Here is a 26,377-nt window from a genome sequence, read left to right on the forward strand (position 1 = left end):
GGGAAAATGTTTTAAGGATGTACTAAAAATGTGCTTCAAGTATCTTGCCAAACATTGAGAAAATCATGTTAATAAGCATTAACTCCAAAAATAGAGGTGATGCTTTTCAAATCCCAAATCAGAACATATGGTTTGACTAAGATTTTTTGTAGTGTATACATCTATTTACATAGACACTTAAAATGTTTTAAAATATATCATATTTAATTTGACACAATGAATTGCCCTTCCTGAAAATACTTGGGAAAAAACTATGCTAAAAATCTGAAATATGTGGTTTTTGAACCTGTGAATTTAGAATGTTTTTGATGAGAACATGCAAAGTAAAATAAATAACAAATTTACATCATAAATTTCAGAGGTAGAGCAGGCTCTGGGATTGGCTTAATGCAGTGGTTGCATCTCCATCTCTCTGCTATTCCTTTAGCTGTACTTGCCTATGTGGCTGCATCCTCATATTGGTATAACTGGTGATAGCAGTGCTAGGCCTCACACTGGTACACCACAATGTATTTACAAGAGAAGAGACTACTCTCTCAGGTGAGCCCAGCCATCTTTCTTCATGTCTCACGGTTCCAAATTGGGTCACACATCACGTATAAAATAATTGCTGTGGCTGCACTGATTTAGCACTGTTTCTGAACCTGTTCCTGTGGCAAGGGTAATGGGATTACTGTTTTTATGACATAAACTTCCTTAGAAGCTCATGGGCTGCCCAGAAGAGATGTGGACAGTCAAATAAAAATCAGGACATTCTCAGGAAGGAGAAATGGGGCAATGGTTGTTGGAGAAGACAATCAACAATTTCTACTCTAATGAAGAATAACGTAACTGTTTTTCAATCATATTGTCAATTGTTTTTTATAATTGCTTTTCAATTACGTTATATGCCTAAGGTATATAAAGGGCATACCTGTATGTTATGTAGATTTTAGCAGAATTAAAATTGAGCTAAAGCTGTCTTCTAAACATAAAGGGTCACATTTTAGCATACAGTCTATATTAATCTGAATAACACATTCAAAGGCTCACCATTTCCCCTTTGGCAAGTAATAAACCAATTAGAGGACAAATTGCAAATGCAAAACATTGTTCTAACCCAAAAGAAGTATGGGTATTTAAAAAATATTTTCTGACTAGTTAAAAAGATAGTTTGCTTGAGGAGAGTATTATTAATAAAATATGTGTACATGGAAAAACTGTATACAATTCTGAAGTTGTATATATATTTTTATGGTCATAGGATTGAAGTAGACATACCTATGTTGTTAAGTGCTTCAGTCTTTTGTTTCTCAAGAAGAGTAAAAAGTATATATAATATACAAAAATCTGTTTCTATGTCTTGGTTAGAAAATGTATTTAAATTGTGTGTTTCACTTTTCTGGCTTCTTCAAGAAAATCATAACCCAAATTTGACAATATGAGCAACATAAAGACAAAGTAAGGAATATATACAACTCATTCTTAAACTCAAACTGGCTTAAAGCACCAAACAAATGATTTGCTTTATTGTGTGCCTGACTTGGCTGTGCTAGCAAATTCAGCCTGAGCCACATGCTCCCAAGATCATAGCTTTATGCCTTTTCCCACACACAAAATCTCATAATATGCATAATATGATTGGTAACATTCAAGTTAGAAACATAAAGGAAATTTGAAAGCCATCTTTGTTTCCTCTATCCACTCATTATTTACATTGAGAATATTTTCATTTTGTTTAATTAAGGTATGCTTTAAATTTTTAATCAACAAAAGTAGACAATATTTTAAAATAAATGATAATATAGAACACAGCAGGCATTTAATAATTTTTCATATATTAAATTATATTTTTAAAAGAAATAAAATGTTATGTGTTAAAATGCATATATATATTTCTTTTGGATTCCAAACAACAGAAAATTTCTGTGTGTGTATGTGTAAAAAATAGAAAGGAACTGTGGTTAGAAGATCTTCAATGAAAGCAAATTTATTATTTTCCTGTTTTTACATGATAGAGTTCACAAATGTCATCCCATTATAAGAAGGACACATGGCTTACAAACCATTTTAAAACTAGAGCTTCACAGCTTCTTTCAGTGCTCTAAACTGCACTTATTGCCAGGTTCACTGTGGTTACCAAAACTTTGTTTTTCTAGGACTGAAAATATTTTGTTACTCAAAAACCATGTCATATTATTTACATAAATATGAATAAATTATATTTATCATATAATTTAGATAAAGAGAGCTTAGGCCAAAATCAAAATAAGAACAGGTTATTTGCACTTGAAGCAACATATCTTTGAAAAGTCTGAAAGTATTTATAGAACAGCTCTCATGATGCTGTTCTAGCCTTGACTCATCACTCCTTTTTTTTTTTTTTTTTTTTTTTTTCAGACGGAGTCTTGCTCTGTCGCCCAGGCTGGAGTGCAGTGGCCGGATCTCAGTTCACTGCAAGCTCCGCCTCCCGGGTTTACGCCATTCTGCTGTCTCAGCCTCCGGAGTTGCTGGGACTACAAGCACCCGCCACCTCGCCCGGCTAGTTTTTTTTTTTTTTTTTCGTAGAGACGGGATTTCACCGTGTTAGCCAGGATGGTCTCAATCTCCTGACCTCGTGATCCTCCCGTCTCGGCCTCCCAAAATGCTCGGATTACAGGCTTGAGCCACATCACTCTTTTCTTAGAAAAGTCTTCAACTTTGTCCAGTTTCCAAGTGCCTTAAGTGTTTGTGCTGCTATAACAGAACACCATAGGCTGGGTAATTTATGAAGAATAGAGATACGTTTCTTTACTGTTCTGGAGGCTGGAAAGCCCAAGATCAAAACAATGGCATCTGGTAAGGGACTTCTTGCTGTATCCTCACATGGTAGAAGGTGGAAGGGCAAGAGAGACAAACATTGAATTCTCACATGGAAGAGCTAAAAAGAGAGTGAGTGCACACCCACAGGCCCTTTTTATAATTGCATTAATTCATTTTGCCCTCATGACCTAAATGCCTCGCCAAAGGCCACACCTCCCAACACTGCTGCATTAGGAATTAAGTTTTCAACACACGAATTTTGGAGGGGACACATTCAAACCATAGCACCAACTTTCCAATTTATGTCTCCTACATAAGAGGGAAGATTCTGTAAAGTTCTTAAAATATCAGATAAATGAGGGATAAATATAATAAACACAATATATTAAGAAAGGTGGTCTGTCACTTAAAAGGGGTGGGCCAAATTTTTCAAATTATTCCAGTGTTGCTTAACTATCTGATACCATAAAGAAAGATGAGAATCTCCTCAATTTATTTTATGAAGATAGCGCAAATGTATTGCCAGAAACTGGTAAACAATGTTCCAAATAAAATAAAATTGAATGTGGAATTATTGAACTACAGATTTTTAAACAGCATTTGCTGCCCCTTATATATTGATATGTAAATAAACAACAAACAACATTAAATTAAAACCTTGCCTTGCTTAGATATGACTAGTATTGAATCAGAAAAAAAGTCATTTTTCAGAGACTTAACATCAAGTAACTAGTGCAGTCCTGCCCCTTTGTCCTGGGTCTGAGATTTGAGTTTTGGCTCAGTTTTCTGTGCCTGAATCTCTTGCTTGACAATCTTCCCAGCTCTGCCCAGCATTCATCCTTTGAAAAGTACTTCTGAATGTGAACACATTTGCTTAGTTAAGGTCCCGAAACTGCTGACACTAATCCTGAGGCTGACTGCCTTTGACTCACCTTCAGGGTGGGACACCTGGATGCTGACTTATCTAAACTGGCTGATGTCAGAGCTGTTACTGTTTCCATTCTGCTGGACCAGACAGCAGCTCAGAATATGGCATTCAGTCTGTCCCTTCACCATCTGACTAATCCTCATACACATTTTGGTTCTGGGTATCAGTCCCTCCAAGTCTGACTCCTTTTGATTACCTTTAATCAAGCAATGCCTGACAATGACAGACTTTGCTTATATATTACCTCCCCATCCTGAATCACTAATCTTTGTATATGTCCCCATAGCAACAGCTAAAAAAGGAACACTGGTGTGACACTACTATCAATAAGTCGATTTCCCCGTGGAGACACACACACACGTACACTAGCAGATAAATACATATGCAGACACACACACAGACACACACAGGAGACCAGGTGAAAATTAGCCTATAATTTCCTAAATAGGTAGCATTGCCTTAAATACTCATGAAACCCATCAATAAGTCAATTTCCCCATTCCTCAGTTATGGGGAAATTGACTTATTGATAGGTGTCATGAGTATTTAAGGCAGTTTATCATACCTAGTAGTACCTGGCAGATGCTTGTTCAGTGACTGAGAAACTATATGCCCAATTTCAGTCATGGGCCTGCTTTCCACACCCTTCTTGTACTTTTAATGACATGTCTAGTCTTTCTAATAGTCTTTCTATTTGTATTACACTTTTTTCCCTCAATTCTCAGGAGTGAAGCTTTCTGGATGAAGTTCTTTAGAAAATCTTGACACCCATTGTGGTCCCACTGGTAAAATTAAATGCCTTAAAAACATTAATTTAGTTCATGAAAAACTGTTAGAGCAACATTTTATCCAATATGCATATTTCAAAACACATTTGAATACATACTAATACCAATTGTATCTCCCTTCATATTAATAGGCACATTGTGTTTATTCAACATCAAGAAATCGCTTACTATGTCATTTAGAGGGATTAACAAAAATGTTTTAGGGTAATAGTGAAATACCAGGATCAGTACTGGCATACACAAGGAATGTCTCTGTTTGAAATATGGCAGCATTATTAGAAGAGGAGGCATGTGAAATTCTATATGCTACTTTATTAATGTGGGCAGCAATGTAATTTCTCAGATAGTTTTTTCTGACTTTCAGCATCAGTGGCAGTAAATTTGAGACACATTTCATTATAATTTAACTTATGGCATGTCTGAATCAAGTGTCACCCATCATTAACTAACCACCTACCACCTACACATACATTTTCACCCACCCATGTTTGCTTATTGAGGTCAACCTATCATGTCTTATGTCCTCCTAAGCACCTCCTGAGTCCCCGTTTCTCACAGCCCTCTCCCTATTTTGTCTCCTTTCTCATCTGTTTACTTTTGGACCTGCTCTCAATGCTCTCTCTCTGGTCCCTAAACTACCCTGTTCCCACTTGAATGAATGAAAGCAAACTGACTTTGAAACATTTAAGTAGATCCCTTGCCCTGACATTTTTGACATCATGAAGGTCAATATTGCCTTCACTCAAAGCCAAAAACCGTTCCAGATTTCTATGAATTGAAGCTACCTGTGGACCAAGAGATCTTTGACCTTGACTCTGTCTTAACTTGATTGCTAGGCAATTGTGAAGAACAAAGAATAACAATATCTAACTAAAAAGGTCATTATGAAGATTAAATGAGATTTTGTCAATGTGTTTCACTCTAATCAAGGTAATGTATTAGCCTGACTTAACTAGGCTTTCCCGTAACAATCAGACTCTTGTCTTAGGACAAATGGTGTAAGTTTAAAATCATTTACGTAGTTCTGACCTAACATTTGTAAATACTTATATTGAAATCAGAATGTAGTTTTCATATAAAAGAGTCATCCATTGGCCTAGTAACTGGCTTCATGTCATATTCAGAAAAATAATTAATTCTAATTATGAACATAAACAATATTGTTTTAATGTAATATGTATTACCAAAGTAACAACTAATGGATCAAATTAACAACTTCCAAAGAAATATGTAAATGAAGTAGATGTAATAACAGTCTTCTTATCCATAGGCTTTTTGCTGTAAAATTAATTCTATGGGTAGAGTTAATCATCTTCTTTATTTGAATTTGATCATTTTCCATATAGAAAATTTAAGAGTAACAACTTCAAAACAGGCCAGGCGTGTGGCTCATGCCTGTAATCCCAGCACTTTGGGAGGCTGAGGTGGGCAGATCACTTGAGGTCAGGAGTTCGAGACCAGCCTAGCCAACATGGTGAAACACTGTCTCTACTAAAAATACAAAAAAATTAGCCTGGCCTGGTGGCGGGTGCCTGTAATCCCAGCTACTTGGGAGGCTGAGTCAGGAGAATTGCTTGAACTTGGAAGGCTGAGGTTGCAGTGAGCCAAGATTGTGTGCCATTGCACTCCAGCCTGGGCGACAAGAGCAAGGTTCCGTCTCAATAAACAAACAAACAAAAACGTGAGTTCATACTAACTGTCTCCAATTCTAAGCCAATACTACACCATGCTAGTCTCTTTCTCTTGTGTGTCTGTGGATTTTCACTCCAAAAGTGGGAAATCTGGCTCCCACCATGTACCATTCATGTACTTAATTTTTTGATTCCATTGTACATGTACATCAGTATCAGAATTATTTCCCGTACACCTGTGGAAAACAACTTCATCAACCCTAGTATAGAGCTCATGTGCAGTTTCTTTTACCTTTAGTCTTACAGACTCTACTCGTTTCCAAAGTCAACATCTGTTGCCTTCACCCTCCTGAGTGAGGTGGTTTCTTTTTTTTTTTTTTACAATTGTAATGCAGATATATTCTTGTTACGATCTCCATTTCTTCCTGAGATCCTTCAATCTCATATATAATTTTTTTGTAATTTCACACTTTAGGGTTCACTCTTTCTTCAGTAAAGTTCTATGGGTTTTGACAAATGCATAATGTCATGTATCTGCGATTACACTATCACACAGAATCATTCTACTATCCTAAAATTCCCCTTTGCTTCACCTATTCATCCCTTCCCCCTCCCCCCCCACAACCCCTGGCAACCACTGATTACTTTATTGTCTCCATAGTTTTGTCTTTTTCAGAAAATCATATAACTGAAATCACAACAGTATGTAGCTTTTTCAGATTGGCTTACATCATTTAGGAAAAAAAATTTTCTAAAGCAAGTAATTAAGATGTAATTCATTTAAAGTTTAGAAAAGGAGTATAAATATCCAGTAAAGATTGAAGTTTATAAGAATCAAATTTAAAATACATGGTCTTTATAGCACTCAGAGTCACTAGGATATGATAGTTAATACCCAACAAGCATCCTTTGTGAAAAGGTCCTTAATTCCAAACCCTGTAAATCAAGGCAGGAACTGTCTGCAGGAGCACACTGGCCAGTCTTAATTGCTGGGGATGGCTGGTCTAACGGGAGAGGTAACTTCTAAAGAAACTAGGATTTATCCACAGCTAGAATTCAAACCATTTAAGGGATATGGTTAAGAGAGTAATTTCATTCTAAATTTGTTATTTCAATACCAGACCTTTTGAGAAACCATATTATGTTTAAAAACCAAATACCCATAGGTATGATACAGTCAAAAATATCCTCCACATGGCTTAATAGTGTACTATTTAAAGTGCAAAAATTATACCACACAGAAGCATGAGAAAGAAATGTGATGATCAAGCGGTTAAAGGGAATGTATTCTACTTAAGGACAAACGACTTTTTCTTGAAAAATAGCATTCAGACAAACTGCAAGCAAAAATATATTTAAGACATTAAAAAAAATTATTGTTAAGCCAACGTCATTAGGTAGGAGAATGTTATTTAAATTTAATGCTGGAGATGAGATAGATAAAAATAAATCCTTATGAATTATTCAAATAGGAGATGCAGACAGTATTTTGTTTTCAGACTCCTAGGTACCACTCTCACTACAGTTCTGAGTCAACTACTTGTATTGTGGTGTCCTTAACTCATGCCAAAGCCAGGAAGTCCTGAACCAGAAATCTTCCAAGAAAGCCTATTCTTATGCGATATTTAATCTGATCTTTTTGGCAAGTAAAGACTAAGAATAATTTTGGATTGGGCTTCTGAACTTTTTGGCTGCTTATCTAAAGCAAATAGAACCAAACTACTGAAGGCTTTTATACTTAAAACAAACAAACAAACAACAACAACAACAACAACAACAAAACACTTCTTTAGGGAAAAAAAAGATAATTATATTGTTTCTTTAAAAACTAATTCAAAGGAGATTGAGACCTTTGAATCTCAATCGAGATCTAGACCATCCTGGCTAACACGGTGAAACCCCGTCTCCACTAAAATACAAAAAACTAGCCGGGCGAGGTGGCGGACGCCTATAGTCCCAGCTACTCGGGAGGCTGAGGCAGGAGAATGGCGTGAACCCAGGAAGCGGAGTTTGCAGTGAGCTGAGATCCGGCCACTGCACTCCAGCCTGGGCAACAGAGCAAGACTCCGTCTCAAAAATAAATAAATAAATAAATAAATAAATAAATAAATAAATAAAGTTAATGCATAAATAATCAATACAGAGGATTCTTGGACTAAAAAGGGAAGAATTAGTTTAAGAGGAAACTAAGGATTAACAATGCATTGATGAGTATCCACGAATAAGAAGCTTGTGCCCTGTCTCCAATTCCAGGGCCTGTAAGGGCATGAGAGGAAGGGTGATGAGCTGATGGGGGAGATAGAATTAAATACCTCATACAGCTATTGTGTATTTTAGAGTATAGAATGATGGTTATCTTACTTTAGCATGCGTCAGAATCACCTAGAGGGCTTGTTAATCCACATATTGTTGAGTCCATGTTAGGGATTCTGATTTAATAGATCAGTGGTGGAGCCTAACAATTTGAATTTCTAGCAAGTCTCAGGTGACATCAGTGATGCTGATTAGGGAACACATTTTAAAACCACTGACATAGAGGACTTGTCTTTTATTTCCCTGGTGTGCTGAATACTGTCCATTTACCCCTCCAGATCTACTTTCTGCTGTTCTCCACATTGCTCTGAATTCCAGGAGGCTGTTCCTGAGCAATATGAGTGAATCAATGGATCCCCTTCTCCTTTGGTTCCCAGTTGTTTTGAACTAATGGAGGATACTAACAGAAGGGAAAGAAGAGAATGACATTGGGCATTTATTCCCCAGGCTCTCTCTCTGCCCTGTCACTGCAGATTGACTGCCTCCCTAAGGAAGGACACAGAAAATATATTGAGGCACTCTCCAGCCTTTCATTATTGTTCCCTTGACTTGATCCTTACACCTACAGGTGGTAACAGTTTCCATTGCCTTTAGCCCTGGGTTCCTGGAAATTCCTTATTGTGTTACCAGAACATGCCCAGATATTTATAAATAGTTTCTTTTTTAGTCTGATCAAATTAGTATTTCCAGATAACAGATGTTTCCTGTCAGTACCCTAATACAGCAGGATAAGTGGTCATGCTTAAGCAATTGCTTCCCCTACATCCAAAATGTCTAGGATGAGAAGGTCTACAATAGCTCTGCTGAGTTTTTTGTAGTCCTGAACCTGAAAGCTTTACCTGTCTCTCTCAAGGATGTGAGGAGAATGGTTGTGGCGGAAGGAGGTTCCTTATTACATAGTGACAGAGAGTTTAGTAACACTGCCACCAACAGTAATGTGGAAAGCAGAAAACAACCAAGTGCATCACTTAAAACTGTGGATATAAGCATGCCACTTCAAGTGCAATTGATGACCGGCCATTCCGAGCCACCAGACAGAATGTATATCCCTCTGGTCAACTACTCTCTCAAGTAGCCAAGGAGATTTCAAGGCAGTATGTTGAAGGTGCTGCTTTATTTCTTCTTGTTGTATGTATTAGAATGCAAGACAGATATGCTAAAGGAAGAACTGTTAACAAAATGGAGCCAAGGATTGTCACAGTTGAATATTCCCAATTCTCTAAGTGGCTAAAATTAAAATATTAAGAGATTAAGAAATTGCCCCTGGATGTAAGGATCATCTCAAGGATACTATGAGAGGAACATGGGCCAAACACAAAGCTGAGGGTGTGACTATAAAATTTCTTAGGACTTCATAAAGAGCTAAGGCATTGTCTCAGAAAACCACTTGATCATACAATGGCTTTTGTCTAATGGAATGAACCTCAATAAGTCATTAAGTTCAAATTAAAGTTAATTTGTTACTCAGCATTAGATAACTAATTGTAGTATACTGTAAGAGCCATATTGTGGCTACAAGATTAATGATTGTCATGAGGCCCACTCAAACAGCTTTCAGGGCTGATGCTGTGTAATACACTGTAGCCCAGGGATTTCCAGGAGACCAAATCACCTCAGCACAGACACAGTTCTCATAAACCTTAAAAGAAAGCTTACCCTTACAAGAATAGCTTAAACTCTCTTTATGAAAGAAACACGCGTTAACTGACCTGGACTGAAAACCTTCTCATTCAGGCAATCATCTGACCCCTAACTCTATCCAGTTCATGCCACTGGGCTATTCCTGCTGTCTGTCTTGTAAAAGCACTGCATTAATAGCTTGAACATCAGATGGCACCTAAGACTCATCTCTGACATCAATCAGATTGATGGGGAAAAGTTGCCTCTGGGGAAACTGATTAACTGGGACCGCCCAAGAGCCCCAGACATGACTACTACACTATGTTGTTGAAATTTGGGTTATTTTTCGTTATTGTTTCACATAACTAAATTTGAGTCCTGAGAATGCACATCTGCAGCATTTTAATACCCCAAAGGAAAACACAAATTCAACGGGATCAAAACTGAATTCTCATTCTCTGCCTCATTTCATGGACTAATCATCCATCTTCTCAGTCACTATATAGTCCCTTCTTGCAGCTCTCAACTCCTGACACACACACACACACACACTCATACTCACACTTGCATTCAGTAACTGGATATAATAGATTCTGCCTCCTTAATGATGCCCTACTTTCATTCATATCTTAGTGAAATGCTTTTTGCCTGGATTATTGCAAACCTGACTGATCTGATGGCTTAGTTTCTCACAGATCCATCCACAATGTTACTACAAGAGGGATTATCCTAAAATGAAAATCAGGTTATAGCTCTTTTCTTTATGAAGAACTTTATTGGTTTTCAGGAGAAAGCTCAGATACAAGTCTTGCCATACTTTGATTCCTGACTATATTTCTGCTTTATCCTCCACAATCTTCTTACATAGATCCTTTCCTCTGACCATACTAGTTTACAAAACACATAATGTTTTCTTTCTCTGTGCTTTACATACATACGGTATACACAATGGAAGTTGCTCTTTCTTTACTTCTCTCACCAGCTAGTTCCTTTTCACAGTTTGAAACAGCACCAATATAATGTCCCTAACTTATTGGTGTGTGACATTAATCAAATTACTTGAAATTTCTGAGCCTTTATTTTCTTATAAGTGAATGGAGATTATAGTAGTATCTATATTCTGAGATGGAAGGGAGGATTAAATGAGATATTGGATTAAAAGAGTTTATCAGAGTGTCCAGTATGATATCATTGTTTGTGTGTTTTCATAGCACCACATGAAGAAATTTCTTTTTAGAACACTATGACCTTGTTTAAAGAGAAATGATGTTAGAATGCTAACATCCTAGGATACCACTTGAAACCTCAGAGTCATACGTGCCACTTCAAATGCAAACAACACATTCTTCTCAACCAGCCATTCTGAGCCATTCGACAGAATACAAATCCTCTGGGCAACTAAGTACTCTCAAGTATTATTATTTTCATATTTTTTGCCTCTATGAACCTCCTTCCTAATTATTTTCAACACTCCTTTTGAAAACAATATTTCATTAAAATAAGTTTCATATTCCCATATTCTGAAAACACTCCCTCTACAATCTCGTCTTACACTAAAATCTTCCTCTTGCCCCAAAGCCTTTTGAAATGATGGGTGTTCATTTTCCCACAATGTGTTTATCAAAACATCACAAAGACAATATTTGCATTCTCCTCTTTCCCCTTTTCTGCGGCTACTTCTAGACCATTGCTTTTCTACATTTATGAAAAGTGAACAAACAGCAAAAAAACTCTTTAAAGTTCTGGACATTTCTTCACAATGTGCTGCGTCTTTTTGGATAGAGTCTGATCTCATTTTTTATGCCTTACCTTTTGTTATCTTTTTTAAAACACTGGTAGCCTTTGTTTCTTTTTGGTGTGTTCCTGCTATTTGCTGTCATCTGCTAGTTTTTCTTCATGGTGAAGTGTTTACTTGAGTATGTTTGTCATCTGGATTGTGACTTTATCTTCAGAGAATCTCGAGAATGTGTCTTCTTCCAGAGTTGTGTTATTTTTACAGAACTGTACAATTATCATAAAATTATTATAGAAAGTGGACATTATTACTCCTACAATATTGTGTCACAGTTTTTGGCTTCCAGATCCTACAGAGAGAGTAAATTCAAATCTCAAAATCACAAGGCAGAAGGCAGAAGGCATGGATACAAATAACCAAGGAGACTCATTTCCCATCCTCACCCCAGGACAAAACAGACAAACCCCCATGTCATCCTCTCTGCTGTGTCAGAAAACCATGGTTAAAAAATGCCTATTCTGACAGGCAGTTTGTTTCTGATACACCATTTGATTGAGGTTGTATCCCTGGATTTAAGCAGAAGACTCAGAACTTCTATCTCAACATAACTTAAAGCTGAATATCCTCTTTCCAAAGGCATGTAAAAGCCAAGTCCTTGGCTACTAAGATTGAAAAATACCCGCAGGCAACTGCAAAACAAACTCTTACTGTTCTGGTTTTCATTTTCCTCTTGGTTTCTAACTTCCAGAGATTTCCTTATGTCTACATAGATGTGTGCTTATATGTACGTATGCATTTATGTATGAATATATTCTTGCAAGGTCAGTTAGGCATTTAAATGTATATTTGTTATATTGTATCCAGCAATTCCAGGTGATGCAGAAGGGTTTTCAGGTTTTCTAATCGACTACATTGACAGAAATGGAAGTCTTCTGGTCTATTTCTCCTATTTTTTTTTTCTTTATGGTTTCTTCTTACTTCTAGTTTCAGCTTATTCAGAGCTTTTCATGGCCCCTGCTAACAACTACATTCTCTTTGCCACATGAATACCATGCTTCAGAGATTTCACTATTGATATGCCCAAGAGAAAGGAGGGTTTGTCCTAGCTAATGACAATTATTTCCTGCTTAAAAAGAGCTTTGCATAGCAGGCCATCATTACAGGCCACTGGTCAGACTGTAGATTGGCTGCTCCAGTGTTAGTGACTCACAAGTGGGTTCAATTAGCTATGATTACAACAGTGTGGCCATTCGTCTACAAAATGAATGCTATCTCAGCCGACTCTTCAGTGAGGCAATTCTCTTATATAGCGACTGTCATTATGAAAGTAACCATGAGACAAGATGGTGCCAAAAGCAAAGAAGGAAGCTCCTGCCCCTCCAAAGCAGAAGCCAAAGAGAAGGCTTTAAAGGCCAAGAAGGCAGTGTTGAAAGGTATCCACAGCCACACACACACAGAAAAAGATCTGCACATCACCCACCTTCTGGGGGCCCAAGACACCGCGACTCCGGAGGCAGTCCAAATATCCTCGGAAGAGCACTCCCAGGAGAAACAAGCTTGACCACTATGCTATCATCAAGTTTCTGCTGACCACTGAATCTGCCATGGAGAAGATAGACGACAACACATTTGTGTTCATTGTGGATGCTAAAGCCAACAAGCACCAGATCAAACAGGCTGTGAAGAAGCTCTATGACACTGAGGGGCCGAGGTCAACACCTGATTCGGCCTGATGGAGAGAAGAAGGCGTATGTTCAATTGGCTGATTACAATGCTTTGGATGTTGCCAACAAAATTGAAATCATCTAAACTGAGTCCAGCTGATTAATCCTAAATATACGTATATCTTTTCACCATACACATGCCTCTCTGTCAATTTCTGGTTGGGCTGAGAAGGCATTGACGTTGTAACAGGGTTTGGGCAAGACTCCTATTCTACTTATCCTTTTGAAACACTCACCTTGCCATTCCACCATGCTTGATTACTCCAGAGATCTTTGTGACTAGAGTTTGTGTCCTAGAAAAATCAGAACTCAGAACTTGCCTTGTTGAGGGTAACAAGAAGCTTTACAAGAACCCCTTCTTTTATCCTTGGAAGAGGCTGTGTGAAACCATTGCCCAGAGTTTGAAGAGCATTAGCATCCATTTCAGGGGAGTGTGGGTTGGCTGACTTTGGGGTAGCATTTGTCCTCACACACCCATCTACTATGTCCAACTGATCTGTCTGCTTCCCTCACTCCTTGCCCAATAAAGGACAAGGACTTCAAAAATAAATAAATAAATAAATAAAAGTAGCCTACATAGTGAATGAATGACCTACCTAGTGCCTTACCACCTGGAAAACCCAGGAACATTCGTTACAAACCAAAGAAGTGTCAGTATGATAAAGCTACATATTCCCTTTCAACCTACTCCAACCTCATCCTTGAAGTTCTACTTCCAGTCTTTCCCACATACACCCTAGTCTCCTTCCTCCCATTTTCATTTCAGCTTAGCCAAAGGCTCCCCCAGGTAGAATTTTTCCCACTCCAGTAGGTTCCTACAAATGGTATAATTATGTTTTCTTAAATTCCCAGATCCTAAAGTTTGAAACCATCTCTGTAGATGCTCTCTAGATCTCAGAGACCATCTCTACATAAAAATTGGAAACAGGTTGCCATTAGGTGCTAAGGCCAGATATCAGTATTTTTCAACCATGGTTTTCTGACATATTGGTTTCAACAATTGTGAGATAATTTTAAATATTTTATTATTGACAATAAATGCATAATACTTATGAGGAACTTGCTTTTTATTTCATAATGTCACTTGCATCATGATCATTTGCATTCTGAGTGAAGATTTTAAAATAAAATTGTAAGTAATATATCAGTGAAATCTCTGTATTTGAAAACTACAGACATAAAATTCCTTGGAAGGAAATCAGGGAGTGAAGAAGAGTTCAAAATATATCAAAGGATGAAGAACAAGGCTTCAGAATACACACAGAAAGCAAGTCAGCTCCCAAAGCTCAGAGGCAGGAGCTCCCACAGTTGTCTCCCAGATGGCAAAGGCTGCTGAGGACTCCACTACCAGGAGGGTGGAAAGCTAACCATTAAGATACTGCTTACTCTTCTACTCAAGATTCACATTCAAAAGCAGGGCAACTGATTGGTCTAATTTGTCCTTGACTAGAAGACATCAGACCTCTGATTACAGCAGTAACGATGCTGTTTTAAAATGGAAAATGAACGTTGAGCAGTGAAATAAAATAAAATATGACTACATACATAGCAGTTTCAGTAAGCAATGCTTGTCTGCCCTGTGTTTTCTTTCTTACTGAGAAGAGCAGGTGGAGAGTTACAAAACAGTAGGAACCAAGAACCAAGTGTTTTATGCAAATTCTAAGCATCCTTTACACGAGCCCTAAGCATCACATTTTTTAGAAAAAGTCAGTGCTTTAAAAAAATTATGTGTGATGAAGATAGCTCCTGATTCAAATCCAGAAGCAAAACTAACAAGTATAATGGATATGCTTTGTAAATATTCTTAAATCAGCAAATGCAAGCCTATCACTTGTTATAAAACAGAATGAAAATAAGTTCTCTACTCCTACCTCAACAGCCCCCTTTGTTTACCCCTGATTTCTGTGGAGGTTTTCAGGCCCTCATCTCAATTTCTTCATGCTCTGTGCTCATTGTGTGTGAGTCATGACGAGGCTGTCAGAAGCAGGGTTGCCAGAGTGGGGCTGGCATCAGCGATCATTCCTGAAGTGCCAATGGGCATGATGTGCAGACAGTTCCAGGCTCTTCCCTGCCTTCACAACTTTTGGTAACAGGTGCAGCAAATGAACTCCTGCCACCGTCTTCCTTAAATGCACACAAATAAAGCATTACCATGTCTTGGATGTGAAGTACTGCCTACTTCCATGAATCATATTTTGTGTTCATGACTCTGCAACTGGGAATTAGTCATTTAGACTTCATTAGTTTCTTCAAAATAGCAAATGCCTGTGCCAATAATTTAATATCCAGATGTAATTTATATAGCCATATAACATCTACAAAAATGCCAATTTACACACTTAACCGATAACAACATATATATATTTTTTGCACTCTGCCGGCAAAACCCCAAATGAACTCTGAGAGTCATGTGATGAAACTGGCTTCTGTCCTCCATTTGTAAGGGCAGTCAGAATTAAGGGCTGACTTTCAGCGATGCTGAATCCAACCAAGTGCTTGACAAGGCCCCATTCAAGGAAAATGCAAATAGAACAAATTGTGCTTCAGGCAACTTGTAAAGTTGTATTTAAATTTAATAATTTTATCAGATTTTGACTAAATGACAAAATTACATGACAGACCTGTATTTTTTTAGGTACCTAAATCACAACTACTAGAGAAACAAGCATGCCACTAGAAATATAAATAACTCTTTGAATCTGACGCTCGGTTTTTCTACCACAAACACAAGCTCAAGTGTATAGAAATGGGTCTCATCCTTATCTTTATTTTCTATGCATTTAATATTTGCAGAGACAAAAAAGAGAAAATTTAATGTGTGGACTGTCCCTGAGATATTTCTTAAATTATTTGCAATCATCACAAGAGTATAATAATCCATTTTGCTGAGGATGAACAAAGCATATTTAAATTTCCAACTCAACAAACAACAATTTTTGAGTTTCTGCTGTGATTTAAATATATGTAACATCTCCGAAAGTGACTGGAGAATATTTTCTAGACACAAGTGGTTGTTGTTAACTTAATAAATATTCATTTTACATCTACTAACATGGATGTAATCACAAAACAAAATAAGCCTCATTACAATTTTTCAAAGTAGGAAATGTATGATTACCAGTTTTGGCCATAGAGTCTCTAATAATTGCTATTTAATGAATACATGAAACAAATATCAATATATGATGATATATGGAGAAATTATTTAATTTGGTGCCTGCTGAGAAGGGCTGGTGACCTAGGTCATAACCTAACAGGAAAATGAATTGGGTTAATCAGGACCACCCTTGGGAACTTGAATTAAGTAATATAGATCAAGTGAGGCAGTTAATGGTGAATATAAAATTGAAAGGGTATGATAGAAGTGAACAGAGAAAACATGAAAGGCCAAATTCAAGGAAGAGTCAAGTCCAAGCAGAACTGGAAAAGGATAAAATAGTTGGTAAAGAAAAGAGATAAAGTGCCCAGTCCCAAGAGTTATTTTGGGTTTCTGATGGGTTTACTGCTCCAATTTCAATGCATGTACTGCCTTGAAATCCCTTTTGTTCTATTACATTGCTTGGTACATGGCTTGAGTCTTTTTTCCTTAAAAAACAAACAAATAAACAAACAAACAAAGAGCCCAACTAAGGTATAGTCTATGTCTGTTAATCCTGAGAATGGTTGCATAATGCAGCAGCTGACTCTCCAAGAATGCTGGGTCTGCAGTCTCTCTGACAGTTAAGTGTTCTTTGCATGATCAGCCATCTCCTGCTCTGGTGACAGAAGGTGAAAAGTTAAAGCCCTATCGGCACTAATAATCTCTTCCTTTTCAGTTCCTGATGCAAATATCAGACATCTCACTTGAGTAAAAATGGACCCTACAGCACTTCTGGTGCAATGACTTCACATTTCTCTCTCTGGCAACAGGGCTAGAAAGTATGTTCTGTTAATTACTCTAAGCACTAATATATTTTTCAGTACTATGCTATATGCCTAAAATGTAAAGATTAACTAGTCATGGTACTTGCCTTCAAGGGGTTTGGATTCACACTCTAATGGGAAAATTCACATGCAGCTAATTGCAGAAGGAAATAATAAATGCTTAAGTCTTTGCTTTTTTTAATATGTTGTTCATCTTCTCCTAATTAATTTATGAGTTATTTATTTATTCTGAATATAATTGGAGTCCTTTGTTCCATGTAATCACTGTGAATACCTTCTTCTAACCTGTGACTTGTCTTGTATAGGAACAATGTTCTAACAGAGGAAGATTTCTGCTTAGAAGTATCAGAAAAGAATTCACTAATTGAACTGAACACCAAAATACATGTAGGATTTCATCAGGCAAAAAGTGGTAAGGGACTTTTAGGATGAGACAATTCATAAGAATGGGTGATGGTATGGAGTTGAAAAAGTGTGAAACTTAAGAAGTCGCAGACCTGGAACCCAAGACACATGTGTCAAGTGAAGCACAATGGAAGCTTGGAGACAGAGGTTGCAGTGAGCTGAGATCATACCACTGCACTCCAGCCTGGGCAATACAGCAAGATTCTGTCTCAAAAAAAAAAAAAAAGAAAAGAAAAAGAAAAAAAAAAAGGGCAGTGCGGGGGGTGGAGAAAATTAAACCGAAATAATAAAGGGCATCCATTATGTGTCATACAAAGAAAAAGAGGGACCCAGTGGAGATTTTTCTAAACATTCTTATGTAGAACCCTCTGATCTTAAGTGTAATGAATTTTGATATATAACCACTATTCCAATCAAGACATAGAATAGTTGAAATACTCTATAAGGTACTTTCATGCCCCTTCTAAGTGAGGCCGTCCTCACCCTCAGAGATAACTATCAATTAGTTCTGCCTATCTTGAACTTTATATAAATGACTTTCAACAGTCTGCATTCTTTCCTATCTGGCTTTTTTTCCATCAGCATAATATCTTTGCAATCCATCAGTGTAGTTTGAGTCAGTGGTTCATTCATTTTTACTGCTGTGTATGCCTTACTTGTATGAATATATCACAATGTATTTACCATTTGTCTTAGTCAGCTTGGACTCCCTTAAGAACATACCATATAGAACATTATTTTCTCATAGTTCTGGGGGCTGGAAAGTCCAAGAATAACGTGCCAGCAGGACTGGTGTCTGCTGAGAGCTCTTTCCCTGGGTTACGGGTGGCCAGCTTCTCACTGTGTCCTTACTTGGCCTTTCCTTAGTGCCTGTCTCTTTCTCTTCCTATCACGAATGCTGTATCCTCATGACCTCTTCAAAAACTAATTAGCTCCCAAAGGCTAAATCTCCATATATGATCATATTGTGGGTTAGGGCTTCAACACGAATTTTGGGAGGACACAATTCAGTCCGTAGCATTATTTTCCTCTTTCTGAAAATGTTGATTTTTTCCAGTTTGGGGCTATTGTAAATAAAACTGCCACAAATGTTTTTGTACAAATCATTATGTAGACATACACACTCATATCTTATATGCACGTATCTAAGAGTGGGATTCCTAGGTCATTATCTTTAGCCTTAGAAGATAATGCAATACCAGTTTTCTCAAGTGGTTGTAATAAACTTATTTCTCACAGCAATGTATAAGAATTTTAGTTGATCTGTGTCTGTCCTAGCATTTAGTATTGGCAGTAGTCCCTTTAGTTTAAGTCAGACTGGTACAGTATAGTGATATTTCTTGTGTATTACATTTGTATTTCCCTGATGAGCAGTGATATTGAATACCTTTGCAAATGCTGATTGGCCTTTTGGATATCCTATTTTCTGAAGGGTCTGTTCAAGTCTTTGCTTATTTTTTTAATATGTTGTTCATCTTTTCCTTATTATGAGTTATTTGTTTATTCTGAATATAATTGGAGTCCTTTGTTCCACGTAAACATTGTGAATACCTTCATCTAATCTGTGACTTGTCTTTTCACTCTTCCATGAGTGTCTTATTAACATAAGTTCTTAATTTAAATGAAGTCAGATTTATCAAAATTTTTTTGTTTTATGGTTGGTGCTTTACATGTCTTACTTAAGAAATTTTTGCCTATGCCAAGGTCATGAACATATTTTCCTATAAAATTTACTTTATAAATTTTGTCTTATCACGCATGTATTTAGGTCTATAATCCATCTTAAATTAATTTTTGTGTATGGTATGAGATATGGATCAGAGATAGGCTAAAGACTCATTTATTCTGTGTGGATATCCAATTGTTACAGTATCATTTACTATAAAGGCCATCATTTGCATATTGCAATGATGCACATCTTTCTTGAACGTAAGTGGCCATATATGTGTGGGTTTACTTCTTGATTTTTATATTCTGTTCCATCGAGTCTTTTGTTAGTTTGTTTTTTTTTTTTTTCATTGCACCTATATATACTATCTTGACAGTAAATCTTGAAATACGGTAATAAAAATCCACCAAATGTGTTTGTCTCCTTCAAAATTGTCCTGTCCTTTCTAAGACTTTTACAATTACATATAATTCTAAAATCAAATTGACAGTTTTCACATGCACGCACACACCCACACATTGGGATTTCATTTGGAAGTGTATTGATTCGATAGATCAGTTTGGGGAGAATTTAAATCTTAATAATATTGAGCCTTCCAATTCTTGAAAATGGTATATCTTGCCATTTATTTAGGTCTCCTTTCTCTCAGCAATGTTTTATAATTCTCAGTGTAGAGATCATACACATCTTTCATTAAATCTATTCTTAACTATTTAATTTTTGATGCTGCTATGGAATTAATTAATTTTACAATTTTTTCCATTGTTTCTTGCTAATAATCAACATAACTGATTTTTGTAAGTTTATCTTGTATCTAACAATTGTATTAAATTTACTTATTTCTATTACCTTGTTTGAAGATGCTTTTGGATTTGAATTGTACAATCATATTATTTACCTTTTTCTTATTTTTCAACCATTTTAATATGTTATTTATTTATTTTGTCTAACTGCAGTATTTATCGTGGAAGGACTTTGAAGAGAAAAATGACCTGGTTGCATTAGTATTTTAAAAGATATTCTAGTAAAGGTGTGGAATATATAAAGAAGTGAGAAGTTAAGTCTGGAGAAACCTAATTAAGGAAACATATGTGGGAATCCAGCGACAGATGTATATTCAAGAAACTTTTCAGAAATATAATTGATGAGGGATGGCAATCAATTATAGAAACTGAGATCTCCAGCCAGGGTCCCTAGCCATTACATGGTGGAAGGGACATTTTTAAAAAAATGAATGAACTAAATGTAGGTTAGGAACAGATAATACAGATGGACACATTTTGAAAATCTTTGATATGCAACTTAGATCCTATTCCATATCTTACAAAACTAAACCAATAATTTTAACACCTACAGAGATTAGGTATCTGCTTCACCTAGAGGAGAGAGGGCAGATAGCCCTGAGTAACCATGGTTTGAATTCTCCAACATGGCTAAGGAGTCTAAGTGTGGAATCCAGTGAAAGCTGGTTTATAGGTTAACCAGTGGCCTGCAGCTGTGTAATGGCCTGGTAAAAAAAAAAAAAAAAAAATGTGCCCCAAAATAGAAATAAGTTTGGACAGGTTGTTTTACTAATGAGAACCATAAAATACAAAGAGATTCAGGTTGTACGAAGAAGAAGCAAAGCTCAGAGGAAGCCTATAGACATTTAATAGAATGAGTTGAAGCCATGAAGAAAACATAGTCATGGATTAGCCAAAAAATTTCCAAAGTAATTTATAGATTCAATGCCATCCCCATTAAGCTACCAATGAGTTTCTTCACAGAATTGGAAAAAACTGCTTTAAAGTTCATATGGAACCAAAAAAGAGCCCGCATTTCCAAGACAATCCTAAGTCAAAAGAACAAAGCTGGAGGCATCACGATACTTGACTTCAAACTATACTACAAGGCTACAGTAACCAAAACAGCATGGTGCTGGTACCAAAACAGAGATATGGACCCAATGGAACAGAACAGAGTCCTCAGAAATAATACCACACATCTACAGCCATCTGATCTTTGATAAACCTGAGAAAAACAAGAAATGGGGAAAGGATTCCCTATTTAATAAATGGTGCTGGGAAAATTGGCTAGCCATAAGTAGAGAGCTGAAACTGGATCCTTTCCTTACACCTTATACGAAAATTAATTCAAGATGGATTAGGGACTTAAATGTTAGACCTAATACCATAAAAACCCTAGAAGAAAACCTAGGTAATACCATTCAGGACATAGACATGGGCAAGGACTTCATGTCTAAAACACCAAAAGCAACGGCAACAAAAGCCACAATTGACAAATGGGATCTAATTAAACTAAAGAGCTTCTGCACAGCAAAAGAAACTACCATCAGAGTGAACAGGCAACCTACAGAATGGGAGAAAAGTTTTGCAATCTACTCATCAAAGGACTACTACCCAGAATCTACAAAGAACTCAAACAAATTTACAAGAAAAAACAAACAACCCCATCAAAAAGTGGGCAAAGGATATGAACAGACATTTCTCAAAAGAAGACATTCATACAGCCAACAGACACATGAAAAAATGCTCATCATCACTGGCCATCAGAGAAATGCAAATCAAAACCACAATGAGATACCATCTCACACCAGTTAGAATGGCAATCATTAAAAAGTCAGGAAACAATAGGTGCTGGAGAGGATGTGGAGAAATAGGAACACTTTTACACTGTTGGTGGGATTGTAAACTAGTTCAACCATTATGGAAAACAGTATGGCGATTCCTCAAGGATCTAGAACTAGAAGTACCATATGACCCAGCTATCCCATTACTGAGTATATACCCAAAGGATTATAAATCATGCTGCTGTAAAGACACATGCACACATATGTTTATTGCAGCACTATTCACAATAGCAAAGACTTGGAATCAACCCAAATGTCCATCAGTGACAGACTGGATTAAGAAAACGTGGTACATATACACCATGGAATACTATGCAGCCATAAAAAAGGATGAGTTTGTGTCCTTTGTAGGGACATGGATGCAGCTGGAAACCATCATTCTCAGCAAACTATCGCAAGAACAGAAAACCAAACACCGCATGTTCTCACTCATAGGTGGGAACTGAACAATGAGATCACTTGGACTCGGGAAGGGGAACATCACACACCGGGGCTTATCATGGGGAGAGGGGAGTGGGGAGGGATTGCACTGGGAGTTATACCTGATGTAAATGACGAGTTGATGGGTGCTGACGAGTTGATGGGTGCAGCACACCAACATGGCAGAAGTATACATATGTAACAAACCTGCATGTTATGCACATGTACCCTAGAACTTAAAGTATAATAAAAAAAAAAAAAGAAAGCTAAGAGGAAAAGAAAAGATCTAGAGACAAAGGAAGACAAGCAGCAAGAAGTATTTAAAAGGAAATTCAACAAATATGAGGGGACTTCAAAAACTTTGTGGGACAATGGAATTGAAAGGTAAAAATAAAAACTATAAACTTTATTTCTCAACATAAACTTCATCAAGTTCAAGACACTTTTCAATCAATGATACCAGCCATTTAGTCCATTCCTAGAGGATTGAGAGTCTTGGGAATTTAGCCATGTCAATGCAGTCTTTTTTACATTATTAATTGAAAAAAAAAGAAAATGATTGCCTTTTACAGCTTTTTAAAGATTAGGAAACAAAAAGAAGTCAAAAGGGATCAAATCAGCACCATGAGGTGGATGCCTAATAATTTTTCATTGAAACCCTCACAAAATTGTCCATTTTTGAGAAGAAGAGTGAGCAGGAGCATTGTCATGGTGGAGAAGGACTCCGGTGAGGATTTCCTGAATGTTTTTCAAATACAGCTTTGGCTAACTTTCTCATAATAAGCAGATATCATCATTCTTTGGCCCACCAGAAAGCCAATGGCAAAAGGCTCGGAGCCTCCCAAAGAACTCTTGCCATGACCTTTGCTCTTGAGTGGCTCACTTTTGCTGTGACTGGACCACGTCCACCTCTTGGTAGCCATTACTCTGATTGTGCTTTGTCTTCAGAATTGTACTAGTAAAGCCATGTTTCATTTCTTCTTACAATTCTTTGAAGAAATACTCAAGGATCTTGATGCTACTTGTTTAAAAATTCCATTGAAATTTTAACCAATTGAGATGTCTACAGCATTGGCTATTGTTTCTGCTGTTAATCATCAGTCCTCTTTAGAGCATGAACAAGATAAATTTTTTTCCTCGCAAATTGACGTGGATGGTCTGCCACTGCAGGCTTTGTCTTTAACGTTGTCTCACACCTTCTTAAAATGAATTATCCATTTGTGAACTACTGATTTATTTGGGGCATGGTCCCCATAAAGTTTTCATAAAGTGCCAGTGATTTTACCATTTGTTCACCCAAGTTTCAACATAAATTTGACGTTTGTGCTTGCTTCAGTTTTAGCAGAATTCATGTTGCTCTATTAGGGGTTCTTTTCAAACTGACACCTTATCCTTCTTAGTGACTCAAACTAGATTCTGTTTATACACTTTATAACAAGTTAGTACAAGTATATTTGGGTGCAGGAATTTTTAAAATCTATCCATAGTATTTTCAGAATACATATTTTCCATGAAATTTATGAAGACACCTCATATTTGAGTACTTATCATGTTCCAGGCATGTTTCAGGATTCTGCAGATAAAGCAGTAAACAAAACAGAAAAAAAGAAAAGAGAAAAATCCGCCCTCAAGGAAAGACTTTATGTTAGTGTGAAAAGAACAATACAATAAATTAGAAAATATATAGCATATCAGAAGGGGTAAGTTCCATGGAGAAAAGTAAAACAGGAAAGAGAAATTATGTGTGTTTCATGGAGAGGACTATTTTAAAATAGGGTAAAGGAAAGTGTAACTAAAATGACAATATCTGCAAAGACCTGAAAGAAGCAACAGAACCAACACTGCAGGTATCTGAGAGAACAGTGTGCCAGGCAAGGAGAACAGGCCTAGGGCAGCCATGTAAGAGTGTACCTTGAGAAAGGGGCACCTTTTCCTAATTCTCACAAAGACAACCTTTAGGCTAATGGGAGTCCTGGAAACAGCCACTACAAAAGCTCTGAGTTAGGAGTACATTTGATATGTTCAGGGAACACTAGAGAAGTCAAGTAAGGCTGGGATGGATTAAGCCAAGAAGAGTATAGGAGGAAGAGAAGTCAGATGTATTGGAGGCCATGAAAATACACCCCTCAGATCTCTGTCTTCCAGGAGGTAACTGACTGATGGCCCCAGTTGCTTCACTCCAAAGTCCACCACTGTGTTTTTGCCAAGGCCATTATTCCCACAGGGTGCTCCCCAGACAATAACTGGGTGCAGCAGAGACACCAAGGCAGGCCAATTCTTGAGCAATGTTGAACTTCGCTTATGGGTGACTTCAGTTATAGGACTCCCTGATGGTTGTGCACTGCAGTCTAAGAGGCTCCCACCCAACCCTGCTTCCTCTCTTCTTTACTTCACCTGAGCACTGACTTGCATTGCAGTCTTGATGGCTCTCCCACCTTCATCTGGCTCCCTTCCTGTTTTCCCTCACAGGTGTGTGTGAAGGTGCACCCTAAACAGATTGATCACTCCCAGATTCACAGTGTCATTGGTTGGCTGTTGTATCACCAATTCCCTTGATCTGTCCCATCAATTAATTAACTAACCTATGACACTAGCATCTGCCAGAGTCAAGTCCAAGTTCACTCCCCTGTTATGTACAATGTACATGTAAGTACTTGTTACTCACTTTGGGGATCCAGTCCATTTAGCCAAGTCAGTGTCCAAGCTCTCTTTCCCCACTACCCTTTTCTAGTCCCCATTTACCTTGCATCCCATCCCAACTAGACTCTATGAATGGGCTTCTGGGATGCGACACAAATTCACCCCAGTTATAATGGCAACACTATAAACTTTCTTGTTCTAATGGTCATAAGTTTAGTAGAAAATCCTCTTATAGAAGTTAGATTTTCTATTTAAAATAGTAACCCCAGCTACTTAGGAGGCTGAGGCAAGAGAAATGCTTGAACCAGGAGGCAGAGGTTGCAGTGAGCTGAGATCGTGTCATGGCACTCTCACCTGGGCAACTGAGTGAGACTCTGTCTCAAAAAAATAAAAATAAAAATAAATATAAAATAGCATTCCCATTTTAGTGGAAGGAGAAACTCACTTCCACTAGAGAAACTCACAAGAGGTCAATGTTTATTAGAGGTCCCTCACGGTCTGTGAGTTTTCCTTGGGAAGTTGGTCAGCTCTTCTTTCATCAGGACAGCCACAAAATTGGCAGAATTATAATGATATTTTAGGTCTATGTGAGTTATACATAAGTAAGCCATTTAATTTCGTCTCTTGTAACTTTGATCTTTCTCCATGTGCTCCAGTCACAGGGCATCAGCTGTGCCTCTCCAATCAGGCTGCTCCTCTCACCTGGACAGTGAAATGGACAGAAAGTAGTACCTCTTAGGAATCTAATGTCATGGCTTTGTTCCTTTCCATTATTCTTCTACTCTAGTTCCTTTTCACACATGGAAAGAAATGAGAAGCTGCTATGTTCATAAAACCTCAGAAGTTTCAGGCAAGGATGATTTTGAATAAAATATGTCAACATATTTTGATATTTTTAAAAAGTTAAATTTTCCTCTTTTTTTCTTAATATACTTGACATCTTCAAAGAAATGATAATAGAGACATAGCTTGAAAACAAAAGTCCCGGGGGCGCCATTTCAAGATGGCCAAATAGGAACAGCTCCACTCGGTTGCTCCCAGCATGATCGATGCAGAAGATGGGTGATTTCTGCATTTCCAACTGAGGTACCTGGTTCATCTCATTGGGACTGGTTGGACGGTGGGTGCAGCCCACGGAGGGTGAGCAGAAGCAGGGTGGGACATCGCCTC

General features: G+C 37.4%; 1 pseudogene; it reads left to right on the forward strand.

Annotated features, from left to right (window-relative positions):
* Positions 1-12,796: 12,796 nt before the first annotated feature.
* LOC105526206 lies at positions 12,797-13,605 on the forward strand (annotated as a pseudogene).
* Positions 13,606-26,377: the final 12,772 nt, after the last annotated feature.

This window comes from Colobus angolensis, unplaced genomic scaffold, assembly GCF_000951035.1.
Source record: "Colobus angolensis palliatus isolate OR3802 unplaced genomic scaffold, Cang.pa_1.0 Scaffold58, whole genome shotgun sequence".
Taxonomy (NCBI): domain Eukaryota; kingdom Metazoa; phylum Chordata; class Mammalia; order Primates; family Cercopithecidae; genus Colobus; species Colobus angolensis.